Below are 13,989 nucleotides of genomic sequence, written 5' to 3'. Positions count from 1 at the left end.
GATAGTACATCCTAACTTTTTTTTTCTCTTTTTGCGAATTTTAAACCGGGCTAAGCACGGCAAGTGATTGCTTCCGTGCATCCGTCGAGCTTTCCTCCGCTCACCCTTGCCACTCGCTCAGCGATATCACAACTCGAATCGAGCTTGGTCATCTGCTTCGGTTGTCGCCCCAAGTACGAAGATGGGAAAGATAAGACAGAGAAGCTTGATCAGGCGCGCAACAAACGGAAGACGCAGGAAACCGGGTCAACCAAGCATTAGACGAAGATCGCTAAATCGTGGCATCACATATGTTGCGTGGCTCTGTGGGGTTCTAAGACCGGGAATTACAGCACTGCGAAGTTTTTCAGGTTTCCGAATGGACAGCAGGTAAGCACAAGTACTTCCCTTTGTTTTCTGAGCAGGTATTCATTTTGCATGGGTAAACCAGTTCGGTGCAAGCCTGAGTGGACTGACAAAGGAGCAGTGTCGCTCAACCCATTCGTCAAGACGGCAGCCCATTTGCTGTCGGCGAAATACTTGTACTGAAGGGCTTGAGTACGTCTTTGTTTTTATTTCTCAGTTACTTTGCTTTAGGCTCAGCTTCGGCATGTGCAAGTTCTTGAGCACCTGCACTGTAGACGAGGGGCAATGTTATTTGTAGATGCCGGCAAAATCTTTTTATTTATACCAGTATAAGAGTATATTTACAAGTAAAGGCTGTATAATGCTAATTAAGTAGGAACTCCTAATCCCCCTTGCGATGAAGAGTGCTATTAAGCTTTTTTTAATGAATGGTTGGTTCCTTGCGTTGCTGTTGTGTGAAAGCAGTGTGCTAATACTCGAAGTGCTTTTCTGTATATAGGAACAGGGCGCAAAGTATAACGGCAGGCAGATTTTATGCGCTTGTAAGCGCAATATAGAAATGTGCTACCTCATCCAGCAAGTAGTTCAAATAATGAGAGCAATTATAGGCTACTTCCTTTTCATACAGATGCATGTAGCCAGTTTGAAATTCTGTCAGACCTTTCTGTCAGACCTTACTTCTTGTACTGTCAATGAAATACATGCATTATACTCTACCTTATTTCTGTAAGCCACAAAATGTGTCGCCGTCATAAAATACGCTATAGTCAAGTTCCGTGTGACCAGCCCATGATGGTTTATTTTCGTATTGGTTTGGATCTTCTGGGATTTTTATTCGCTCATTATGTAAAAAATTAGGTTCTGAATGAAAATTGCTTCTGCAGATTGACGCTTTCGGACTGCGTGAAGGTCAGTCTTTTTCCAGTTTCGGAATGTGTGAATAAAAACAAAAACGTTAAACTTTTATTTGGGTTGAGTTTTGTCTGAGAGATCGGCCAGAATTAGTTGATCCACTTAACAACACATGAATAAAATTTGCGATTGATGGTGCCAGGAAGTTATTTTCTTTATACTGCCCCGCACTATGACTGTGGACTAGTTGAACTGTAGCCCTAGATTTAACCACAAGTTTTCGATTTCAAAGCGACTACTTTCACGAAATGACGAAATGTAGTATATTACCTGCGAATATATGTAGTTAAGGATAGTTTGCTGTAAATATTTTTCATAATAATTGCTTGGCACGGGTGTGTACGAGCGCTCTCCCAGTGCTTTAAAAAATGAAAGGAAGCTTCCAAGCTAAACACGGCAGAAAAAAAGCGCTTCGCAAACATGCACTGTAAAAAAAAAGCTGTTAATTTAAAGTAAATTTAGACATTTTCTGTACCGCAAAAGAAATTTTCTGTGAATGCTCTATGACAGATACCTTTTAAAAGAAAAAAAAAACAAATTTTCGGTTCTTCTTGATGTCTAGCCTATAAATCGAGTCAAAACTAAAATATAACCGTTTTAAATTATTGTCTCTGCATAAAAGCTATATAATAATATTTTAGAGTTTTTTTTTCTTTTCATACATGCCGGTTTGTACATATACTACGGACGACGCGCTCTTTGCAGTACTGCTTTGATGCCCCGTACCATAATGAATACGGCTGCTCTTCGATACAACGCATGTCGGCACTGTTCCGTTCCTGTTTTCGCAAATCGTCAGAGGTGAGTGGTTTTCTTTTCAAGCACATTACAAACAGTGAGCAATGTATTCTTCTACCCAATATTATCCGCGTGCTCATGACATAAAATAGTATTACAATGTAGCCCGCAAAGACAATTCAGGCAGACAGTGACAAAATTTAGCAGCTACGTGTTCCGACATTCAGCGTACGTTGCACCTTGTGAGGTAACCTGGACTTTGGGTATTAAATTTAGTTTTAGTTTTTGTAATAGCCCACGTGTGGGTTAGCCAGTGGGCTTGACAAATGTATTGTTAATATTCTTGCCTTTTCAAGAATGCACTTGTTTTTGCTGTGGCTGCGAGAAAAAAAGAAGCATGCGCGAGCTATCAACATAACTCACTCAGCGACGTTAGTGCTTAGCTACGATCAAGTGTTTAGTTTATTGAAGTGACCGCAAAGTGCGACTTTTTTCTGTTGCGTAATATTTTATTTGTTTTGGTGCTGGCATATGAACCCGCCGCATATGAGGGCACATGCCATCCGGTATTGATTTTGTTTCTTGGTTAGCTGCGGTTCGAGTGTTTTAGTGAGTTACCGTAGGGAAATGATTTTACCTGGCCACTGACTAACTCGCTTCATTTTCAAAATAGTTAGCGGGAACACTGGACTGCGTGGCTTTGTGTACTATCTGCGCATTTTAATAGCACAGCGCAGAAGGTGCTAGTAAGGAGCCACGATGATATGCTGTAATCACGCTCGCGGCCACAAAGAATTGCTCGCACGTTGTCTGCTAGCCTCACTTCCCGACTATGACAAATAATAACTAAATGTGTGAATGGTGGACTGCGAAAATCGGAAACAAACGGTCAATATTTGTGTAAATTGAACTGCAGCAACATATTTAGTAAAATAAATAAAAAGGCAACATGTGTCATTGTTTCACGCAATACATACTATGCAGTTACTGTAACGAGTCCACCGCTTTAAATTATCAGGACTGTTTTCTACCTTGTGCCATTCTGCTAGGCATTGTTACGAAAATAGTTGACGTGTGATTTGTTTGCTATAGGCATTTCGCGACCGGGCGCAAGGGTAATTGACGCAGGCAGCGTGGGAGGGAGGGGCGCGGCTTCGACTCCGCCAAGTGCGTATTAGCGCGCGCGACCGCGCGCCGTATCTTGAAATTGATCTGCAGACGGCTCATGCCTTTGCGCGCGCTGTATTCTCGCCGCTCTTTCGTTGAACCGATAAATCGCACGAAGGTCGCTTCGCTCGCTGCTGCCGCTGCGCTTGCTTACACCAGCCTTTTCACAACGAGCGTCCGCGCTCATCGAGTGCGATGTGTTCAGTTTGCTTGTGCGCGCTAGAGGCATGTTTGTTGATTCAGTTAGTAAGCGAATGTTTCCAAGTTTATACTGCCGATAAATCTAGTAACCTTACTTCGTGTAGCTGTCTACTAATTTGCTATCGAAATCGAGAGTACGACCTTTATTTAGTTCAAAAAATAAAGAAGACGCGCAAGGAGCACATGGCACAACCCGGCCTATTGATATGAATTACGATATGAGTATGATATGAATATGAAACTCCCAATAAAGAAAGGCGTCAGGCAGGGAGATACGATCTCTCCAATGCTATTCACAGCGTGTTTACAGGAGGTATTCAGAGACCTGGATTGGGAAGAATTGGGTATTAGAGTCAATGGAGAATACCTTAGTAACTTGTGATTCACTGTTGATATTGCCTTGCTTAGTAACTCGGGGGACCAATTGCAATGCATGCTCGCTGACCTGGAGAGGCAAAGCAGAAGGGTGGGTCTAAAAATTAATCTGCAGAAAACTAATGTTTACCAGTCTCGGAAGAGAAAAGCAGTTTACGATAGGTAGCGAGGCACTGGAAGTGGTAAGGGAATACATCTACTTAGGGCAAGTAATGACCGCGGATCTGGATCATGAGACTGAAATAATAAGAAGAATAAGAATGGGCTAGGGTGCGCTTGGCAGGCATTCTCAGATCATGAACAGCAGGTTGCCATTATCCCTCAAGACAAAAGTGTATAACAGCTGTGTCTTACCAATACTCACGTACAGGGCATAAGCATGGAGGCTTACGAAAAGGTTTATACTTATATTGAGGACGACGCAACGAGCTATGGAAAGAAGAATGATGGGTGTAACGTTAAGGGATAAGGAAAGAGAAGATTGGGTGAGGGAACAAAAGCGAGGAAATGACATCTAAGTTGAAGTCAAGAAAAAGAAATGGGCATGGACAGCACATGTAATGAGGAGGGAAGATAGCCGATGGTCATTAAAGGTTACGGACTGGATTGCAAGGGAAGGGAAGCGTAGCGGGGGGGGCGGCAGAAAGTTAGGTGGGCGGATGAGATTAAGTAGTTTGCAGGGACGACATGGCCACAATTAGTACATGACCGGGGTATAGTTGAAGAAGTATGGGAGAGGCCTTTATTTGCCCTGCTGTGGGCGTAACCAGGCATATGATTATGATGATGATGATGATGATGGTGGTGGTGGTGATGGCGATGATGATGATGATGATGATGATGATGATGAAGTGCATGAAGAAGTGGACTTTACTTAAGCGACAGAGTGCAATGTTCAGGTTGCTCATTAAAACGATTCACTGAATAACTTTATAAGCATTCTATTTAAAGGATATGTACAAATTCCGAAATTGAGGCCAAGAAGTAATCAAGTCGTTGTATCACTTCTCCACTCATCGACTTCAATTCCGCAATTTCAACATGTGCCCTCAAGTGAATAGTAAGATCACTTTAGGAGAGTTATAGAACAGGAAGACATGAGAGTATGTGCATATTCGTTTTTGTTATCACGTTCTAATTGGCTGCATGGTTTTAAATATGATAACTATGTTTGTGCAACTATATTTGTGTTTAACTATGTTTGTGTAACTATATTTGTGTTTTAACCGCTTGTGCAATGCTTAAAAACCATAGTTGCACAAGCGGTGTGTTAATATTGTCATGTATAGGTGACACGCATAAAAACAACCAACAAAACGACCAAGATAGGGGGAGGGTGGTAATTACACTTGTAGCTGAACCGGTGGAGACCAACCTGAGATCTTTGTCTTTCTTTGTCTTCATTGACTGTTGTAACTTTAAAACGAAGCAATAGTCATTCTGAATGTGTCGCCTTTTCTATGCTTAACTGTACTTAAAAAAAGAAAACCACAGACGCCTTCATTAACCTGAGGTTCACACATCCTCCAGCTTAGTGCATATTGGCAATAATAAAATGAAGCTTGTCAGTGCAATGTTCTGTATAGGCTTCTACATTTTTCAAACAAACAGTGACCACCAACATGGAGTTGTGTGTGTGTGTGTGTGTGTGTGTGTGTGTGCGTGTGTGTGCGTGTGCGTGCGTGTGCGTGCGTGTGCGTGCGTGTGCGTGCGTGTGCGTGCGTGTGCGTGCGTGTGTGTGCGTGTGTGTGCGTGTGTGTGCGTGTGTGTGCGTGTGTGTGCGTGTGTGTGCGTGTGTGTGCGTGTGTGTGCGTGTGTGTGCGTGTGTGTGCGTGTGTGTGCGTGTGTGTGCGTGTGTGTGCGTGTGTGTGCGTGTGTGCGCGTGTGTGCGCGTGTGTGCGCGTGTGTGTGTGTGTGTGTGTGCGTGTGTGTGTGTGTGTGTGTGTGTGTGTGTGTGTGTGTGTAGATTTTGTCCCATGGTGAGTGCTGCTTGTTTCAAAGTGTATACGGTACCACTTACTGGCCAAGTGCTCATATTCTGCAATTACCTAAAACGAAATAGTCGCCTGGCTGGATAAAACATTACTTGGACGAGTCATCCCAGACTGTACTCACATACGCACACACTGCAGGGCTTTGTTGACCACTATTCAAAAAATAGTCTTGCGCTGAAGTGCTTCGCTTATCTCTATCATAAGAAGCCAACAAACACTGACCCCAAAGACAACATAGGGGAAATTACTGGTGCTTAATAAATGAAATAAAGAAACGATGAATTAGTCCAAATGAAAGTGGATGAAAAAACAACTTGCCGCAGTTGGGGAACGATCCCACAACCTTCGCATTTCGCATGCGATGCTCTACCAATTGAGCTACCACGGCGCCGTTTCCAAGTTCTCTTGGGTATTTATGTTTCATTGTAGAACCCTGAGAGTGTTAGCCAGCGCCACAACTCACAGACTTTGGCATCGGACGTGGAACATCCTTTCTGCTGCAGGCGTCACGAGAACGTGATCTTTCTTTTGGGGGGGGGGGGGGGAAGGCAACCGGTCGATAAACCCACACATGCTACCTGAAGGCATCAATGTTGCCGGATTCGAGACCCTCGTTATGTAATAAACAAGAAGAAAGGGGGTTACCCGAGGGGCCATATTTTTATTAGTAACATCATAAGAAGCCAACAAACACTGACACCAAGGACAACAAAGGGGAAATTACTTGTGCTTAATAAATGAAATAACGAAACAATAAATTAATAGCACTCGTTATATTGTACTTTGTTTAACGTGTGAGACCGTTGTTCTTACATGAAGACCGTATCGTTTTTGACCCAGAACCATATTCTCCATCCGGTGGTCCCAATTCCTGGCGTCCAATAACACTTCTAAATATGGACACTAAACTTGTTGCTGTTATTCTAACTAGACGTCTAAGTTTATTTTCTAGAGGAGTTATTAAGCTCTTACCAAACAGCTGATATACCTGCATGAATAATATTTAAATCGTTCTCTCTCACTCGAGATCTCTTTGCTCAGGCTACCGCGAAGTCCTTAAGATATCTTTGTATCTGTCGATCCCTCAAAGGGCTCCAATTGTGTTGAGCGTGACAACCTTTTTTTAGCATATACATATATACATATACATATACACATACATATACATATACATATGACTACTAAGTGAATAGGTTTTCGACAGTGAAGTTTGTTGTGAATTTGACGTCACCCGCGGAGCGCGGCAGAGGTGCCGTTTATGACCACACTTATTTTGTCAATAGAGCCCCTTCTACGCGCAGTAGCTTCATGCCCCAACATAACGGGTTTTCCTTTAAGTCGATGGGATACTATTAATATTTATGCTTATGCAGACGACATCTCATTGTCACTCTGTGACTGCTACAACTCTAAATCATTGCAACGATTATTGAGCTCTCTCACCGGTTCTGCTCAATCCGGCAAAAGAATTTAGCTTCACGGTTTTGTGTTTTCTGTTTTATTACTGTCAGGAGAAGTCATGTTTGCTGCAGAGTGTAAGTTCTTGGTATGATATTTGAACAAACTGGCATATCAGCTCGAGCGTAGAATGAGGCTCTTTTACTAGCCACTATAGCTGAGGAGACCTAAATCGAATTACCAGAGCTTTTTATCTTGACGATCTAGAGCGTATGCGTTTTATGTCATTCGAGTTGCTGTCATGTCTATAAAATTTGCTGTTAGGTTGGCCTCTTTAACAGGAAAATTCTTAGGGGATGCGAAACCAGCAATTGTTTCTAGACCTGTTCTCTGCTTGGCTCATGAACATGGATGCTCGAATCGTGCCAAGTGTGTGCCGGTTCTTTTTCGCTAGAAGCGTTTCTTTTTATAGTAGCGTATTAGAGATGCCGTGGCAGGTCTGTATGACTGTGTTGTCTTAGTACGGCCGGTTTTATTTTTTTTACCACATCGTAACGTAGGCCGACTTGCTGAGTGTCGGTAAGCACATAAGAATGTGTCGGTTAATTTTAGGCGTTTCTCGAAACCACAGTTTCTTGATTTAGACATCTGAGCAGCACCGTTTGCTCACATTAGTAAGACTGTCTTTCTTTGAGTTGAAGAATACGCAACGCCTTCAACGTCAACTATAAAAATGGAAGAGCTTAGTGTACAGGGTCATTTACCACGCTAGCAGAGTAGTTTTGAATGGCGGCAGAAGTTGTCCGTGCAATACCAACTAAAGAGAAGTTACCAAGCTGGGTGTTGTGACCGTTTCACGCTCTCCTAATTGTCGGTTGCCAGAAACGCAATGGTATTCTCTGCGCGAATGTTTGGTTGCACATATGTACATACGCTTTGTACACTGCACACTGTATGTGCACAGTGTACATACAGAGGAAGTAGCCCTCACTCTTTAATGAATTTGTTTGAAAGGTTAGTACTTGCAGCCGCAATGTTTGTTTGTCGCGGCACCGTTACTTCGCTGCAACAAGCGGAAAATAACAGCTAGCAATGCATCCTATACTCCAACCTACTGAAATTCGAATTTGAAGTTACCTATAGGGACAAGTTGATTGTTGATGGTGAGGAACGTTTGCTACGTCACTGGTAAACAAAATTCTTGACTGTATTGAATGGACAGTTGCACTTGAAGCATGTGCCTTACTAAACTAATCTTATATAAGTTATTTATTATATTTTCACTTTGGTCCAATAATTATTTTTCCGACTGTGAAACTTGTGTTGCGTCAATAATAAGAATTGTGTTTCACGTCTTCACTTAAGTCCATGTGCTTAAGGGCACTGCGTTCGTGAGCGACATTGTGAAAATGTCGTTTTCTTTTTGTCTTTTCTGTTATCGAATAGATTAGCCCTTTACTGTTTCGCCCCCTGATGTTGTAATTTGTCTCAAAGTTGGACAAACCTGCCCATCGAGTGTTCTCGCTTCTGGACTGCCAATTCAAAATAGAAACTTTCTTAGCCAGAACTAACCTGTTTTTTCATTCATCTCTTGTCCTTGCTATTAATGAATGGAATAACCTACCACGGTACATTGCCTGAATCACCCATGACGAGTCATGTTGGGGTATGAACGCTAATCTGTACATGTCTCATTTTTTTACACATAGCTTTATTAATATGTGAAATTCTGCATATCGTTTGTATTGCCTATACTGTTCACTGTGTATTCTTTAGACAAGAATGATCAACATAGCCAACTGCTTCAGTGTTCTAATTTCTTTTTTACTTAGAATTTTGTCTTTTTATGGATTGTATAGACTGTTATATCGGCGAGTAGGAATGTAGCCTCGAACATAGCTCGCCGCGTCGCTCTCCTCCTCAGACTGGTATGTGCGGATTCCGTTTTCTCGCCGCGGCAGCTTGTAATGGTAGCGGTTTAACTGCGAATTAGTGCGATTCTAACGTGTTCTGTCTGGGATTTCTTCGATGTCAGATGACTCAAGGTCGCCGGGCTACCCACTCTGCTGTATTCGGATGCAAAAATAACTTTCGGAAGCAAGCGTAAAGTGTATCTTCAGCCACGGCGACTTCAGGGACACCGCCGCTGCTATAGCAGAGAAGCGTTCGCTTTGTATTGTCAGCACAAATATAAAGGACTTGATGCCATAGCGTGTATGTTCAGAACGTTTTGTTCCCAGTGAGCGCTCGGCGACGAACTCTTAGCTCGGCACCCATGATCAAACTGGGATATGAAAGAAAGATGCGCATTCGAGTCGGTCAACTACTGCGAATGGATGAAGTTAGCTATTTCTTCGTGCACGCACATTAAACTTATTCTGTTCAAACGTACGCTAAGATTATCACGCTAGGAAACCAGTGTTCTGGTGGAAGTTGACCGAGGACGTATTATGAAAACAGTAAATGCCGGCTAAGAAATGAAGGTGTGTTCTTTTCCATTGTGTAACCAAAGCCATGCCTACCGTGTGCCGGTCGGCCTATATATAGTTCACATCGGCTCTCCCGTGCTTCCGAATCTCGCCGGCAAGCTGTCGACGCCGTTCATCACGCGCTGTTTTACTGCAGAAAATAAAGCTGCTGTTGCAAAAAGCAGTTCGTTTTTCAGCTCTCTCAAGTAAGCGGAATGCCCTTGCACGCACAGGCACCATTCGAGACCCAAAAGCGCTTAATCTTTGAACGCGTCGCGCGCGTCTGGTTAATCATGACATAGTCGCGGCCACTATCATAAGCCCATTGTTGAATGTTAACAGCCCTTTCGATCGAGTTATTTTACAGTTCTTTATTTTGTAAAACTTGATGCCCGGGTGCCAGGTAAACTATACTTAGAAAATCGTACCGCGAAAAATTTTAGCAGCACGAAAGCTAGCAACGCAGTTACCTGGATTGGGATGTACGCTTCTGCGGCACACCGCATGACACATGGAGACACCTCTGATTGTTGTCGCCTGAATGATATCTTAATAAAGTTGAAGGCTATACATACGATATTAACCCGTCACATGTATACGTTACGCATCGACAATGTTCAGATGACTCGCCTCCTATTTCTATCGAGGGCAGAGCTGCGGGAGCGCCTCTAGGCCTGTCGTTGTCGATATTGCGGCTGTATGGAAGCTAAAACCTTAGTGACGACACGTTAAAAAGTTTCCCAATCCAAACAGCTTGTTCACACCTCTCTGGAAAGCGCGAAAGCTTGCCACTGGTCGTCAACAGCACGTTCGCCGTGCACCCTCCAGCGCGATCCCACATGGCATGGAGCCGGACGATAGACGCCGCTGTGATCGCAAAATGGCGGCGCCCTCAATTAAAGGGTCTATGCGTTCCTATTAGCATTTTGTTTTCTTTGTGTATAGCTTGCGTTATGTATTGATTTCATGTATTGAAGTACTTCCCTCCCCCCTTAAAATTAACAAAATAGTTTTAAGGCGGAAGGGGCGGGGAGGGAGGTAGTTCAACAGATGAAATCAATACATAAGGCAAGCTTTAAACAAAGAAAAGATTCTAATACATAAAACAAGCTATACACAAAGAAAACAAAATTCTAATAGGAATGTATACAAACTATTAAAAGACAAACGTTCCTATTAGAATTATGTTATGCATTGATTTCATGTGTGTGAACTACCTCCAACCACCCCACCCCGCTCCTCCTATGTAATGTCATAGGCTCCTTTGTAATGCCTGGGTACATGAATAAAGTGTGGCCCTGATTCTATAGGGAATTATCTTGGTGGATATTTACGATACCTAAAGGAAGCTAATGGGCCTATAATCCTTCAATTGTTTAACGTTTCCCTTGTCATGGATTAGCATAATATTCTTTCATCTCTCTGGTTCACTTGCAGTCTAGAGGCATTGCGCACAAAAGGCCGCAGGCTTTTCAAGCATAATATCTCCTCCATATTTGATTCAAATGACTGTTGTTCCATATTCTCCCGCCGCGTTTCCTCTGGAAATGTCTTGCAAGGGCCTTAGAACTTCTTCGCTAGAAGGAGTTCGCTAGAAGGATGCGTGGCTGCTCTGGCTACTGTACAGGTCAGTGCAGAATTCTTCTGCTGCTTTTACTATACCATTGAAATTGCTGATGACATTACCCTGATTATATTTAACTGCATAGATGTTGTCCTGTTCTGTGCCAAGTTTTCTTCTCACTGATTTCAGTGCTGCGGCCTTGTTTTGACTGCATCCTCAATCTTTCCGTTGTTATAATTTCGAATATCGCTTACTTCATTCGTGTTTATCAGCTTTGATAGTTCAGCGAATTCTGTGTGATCTCATGAGTTAGACACATTCATGCTTTGCCATTACTTTATTTGGTCCTCTGTCATATTTGTCATAAATGCCATGAAAGAAAAACAAAACGACCGTGGCCTAATAATTTGTGCACCAGTATACTGTGCTCGAAACAGAGGTTCAATACCACCATCTGCTACGCATTTATTTGCATGGAAGAGGTATGAAACCAGGCGAGACCGCAACCTATATAGCTACCCACCTGCCACAACGTGCCTGGAATGCTGCAAATAATATATGAAAAAAAAATGCAAATCCCACGCACTATGGGTATCAAGGTTATGCGAAGCAATTTGCGAGCAGCTAGCTAACCTGCATCGTTTGGGGTTCTGCAAAGCCCGTTACCAGGTTAACTAAAGCTTTCTCTGTACTTCAAGCAATTGTGTCTGTGTGTGACGCGAGCGTGTGCGTTGTGACTGCAGCAAGAAGACGGCGACGATGTAACTGGGATTACGAATTCATGACGACTGATATTCTGTACTCCGACGAAAGTAAGCGATACAACCTATTTCGTTACAACTTGGACCGATCTCCAAGGCGATGCAGTCTAACACAGCCAATCAAAGGACTTGCAACCACAAGGGAAGTATGGTAGTGCCTTGACCATATTTTCCTATGCTCTCCATTCATTTAATTAAAATAAGTTCACATAAATGCACTCTAACCTTACACATTTCCTGAGGGAAAGTTTCACTTTCACAGCACATCTTGTTTATCAATATTTCTAATGAATGTTGGTAATTAAGGGTACAATTACGGTACTTTTCGAATCTGCATCCCGCCTTCTTCTTTCTGTTCCCCCTTTCCCTTCCCCCAGTGTAGGGTAGCAAACCGGGCGCTCGTCTGGTTGACCTTCCTGCCTTTCCTCTCTTTGCTATCTCTCTCTCTCTCTCTGCAGGATATAATATGGCACAATTTGCTAGATTTTAAAAAATTGATACATTTTTTATGCTTTTTTAGAAATAACGTAAGAGTTAGAGATTTAAAGGATGCGTGCAGACTTGACACAAGACAATTATTTATCTTCATAGGTGGCCTAACTCGCGCATTTTCCTCTATGACAAGTTTGGGACAAAGTCTGAAGCGATGTAGCTCAGAATAGGCACTAATGTTCTAGTAAGTTTCATGCTTCCAGTATAAAACTGCAATACCATGTGCACGCGACGTTCAATTATCATATGTCTGACGATAAAGGCTAAACGGTAGCTTGCCAAATGAACACTTCTTCATGAGTGCCAGAGAGACGCCGCTATCTTTCAGCATGCTGTCGCAGATGGGCATACAGCACATTCACCTGCTAATCTTCTTCTTCCGCGGCATGCTGTAGGTATTAGAATGGTTTGGCGAAGCTTCCACATCAGACACACATTTCCTTCTAACGAACCACCGACCATCACTAAACATCAGTAAATACTTCGAGAAGAGACGAAAAATCCGCAAAACGCCTTCACAGTCGCGTAGACTGCCGCTGTCCGGCGCACCCTTTCACCAAACAACATAACCAGGGAAAAGAATTGCGCTGCCTGTTTTCAGAAAAAATAATCAGCTGGCTGTCCGCGTTGTAGGTCGTGCAGCTACACGTAATAGAAACAGTAACGCCAGAGAGTCACTAAATTCGGAGGAGAGACGAAAAGGTCTTCGCTCATGATGAGCCGGTTTCAATCTCATCTTTCCGTTACGCGTTATGCGAGAGCGTGTGAGTAATCGTTATTCCTAGGTGTATTACCTGAGAACATTTACTGAGTTGAGTTGAGTTGAGTTGTTGTAGGCTACTGGTGGGATTAGCCTTGCAGTCGCTGCCGGCAATTGCTCCGCCGTAGCAACACTTAAAATAAATAAATCACATAATCAGACACAGACCTCCCATTTACAAATGGTCACTCCTCAGTTCACCATGTGGAAGCCAAATCCGTGTCCTGTAGGTAATTTAACAGAAGGCGAGCGACCTCCTTCCTGCACAACCGGTTCCCGCGCGGAAAACAATGTCCTGAAGAGAACTGTGAGGAAGTCCTGTGTTTTTGAGGGACCCGAATAACACCCTCCTTTCCACGTTATACACAGTACAGCACATTAGGTATAGTTCTATGTCACCGCACACACCACACGCTGAACATAATGGTGATAACACCAGGCCAGTCTTGTACATCCACGCAGGGGTACGAGCAGAGCGCGTGCAAATGCGGAGCAGTAAGGTGGCTTGGTTTCTTTTGAGACCCTTGATCACACATGCCTTCTGAGGTGAGCTCCACAAAGAACTGAAGTGGCACGACACCGCTTCTCTGAAGAGTCTATTGTCTTCTTGAGGGACTTTTCTCAAAGGATTCCCAGACAGCGCTCTATGGGCGAGGCTGTCCGCCATCTCGTTGCCTATGATACCTATGTGTGATGGCACCCATTGGAATCGTATGGAGAAGCTTTACTCAACTCAACTCAACATTTACTTGTCTTGAAGACCCAACCATTCAAATTGTTCACGTAAATGCCCATGGCCATGTTTTACAGGTAA

The 13,989-nt window shown here is 43.2% G+C and overlaps 1 long non-coding RNA gene across 4 annotated transcripts in view; it reads left to right on the top strand.

Annotated features, from left to right (window-relative positions):
• The first annotated feature begins 230 nt into the window (after positions 1–230).
• LOC135906038 (uncharacterized) overlaps positions 231–13,989 on the top strand; it is a 90,723-nt gene continuing 76,964 nt past the window's right edge. For all 4 annotated transcript variants that reach the window (XR_010565608.1, XR_010565606.1, XR_010565605.1 and 1 more), the window contains exons 1-2: positions 231–369; positions 1,963–2,058. This is a non-coding gene — a long non-coding RNA (uncharacterized lncRNA). The remainder of the gene's footprint in view (positions 370–1,962; positions 2,059–13,989) is intronic.

This window comes from Dermacentor albipictus, chromosome 1 (genome assembly GCF_038994185.2).
Source record: "Dermacentor albipictus isolate Rhodes 1998 colony chromosome 1, USDA_Dalb.pri_finalv2, whole genome shotgun sequence".
Classification (NCBI taxonomy): Eukaryota; Metazoa; Arthropoda; class Arachnida; order Ixodida; family Ixodidae; genus Dermacentor; species Dermacentor albipictus.
This window is presented reverse-complemented; position numbering and strand designations above follow the sequence as displayed.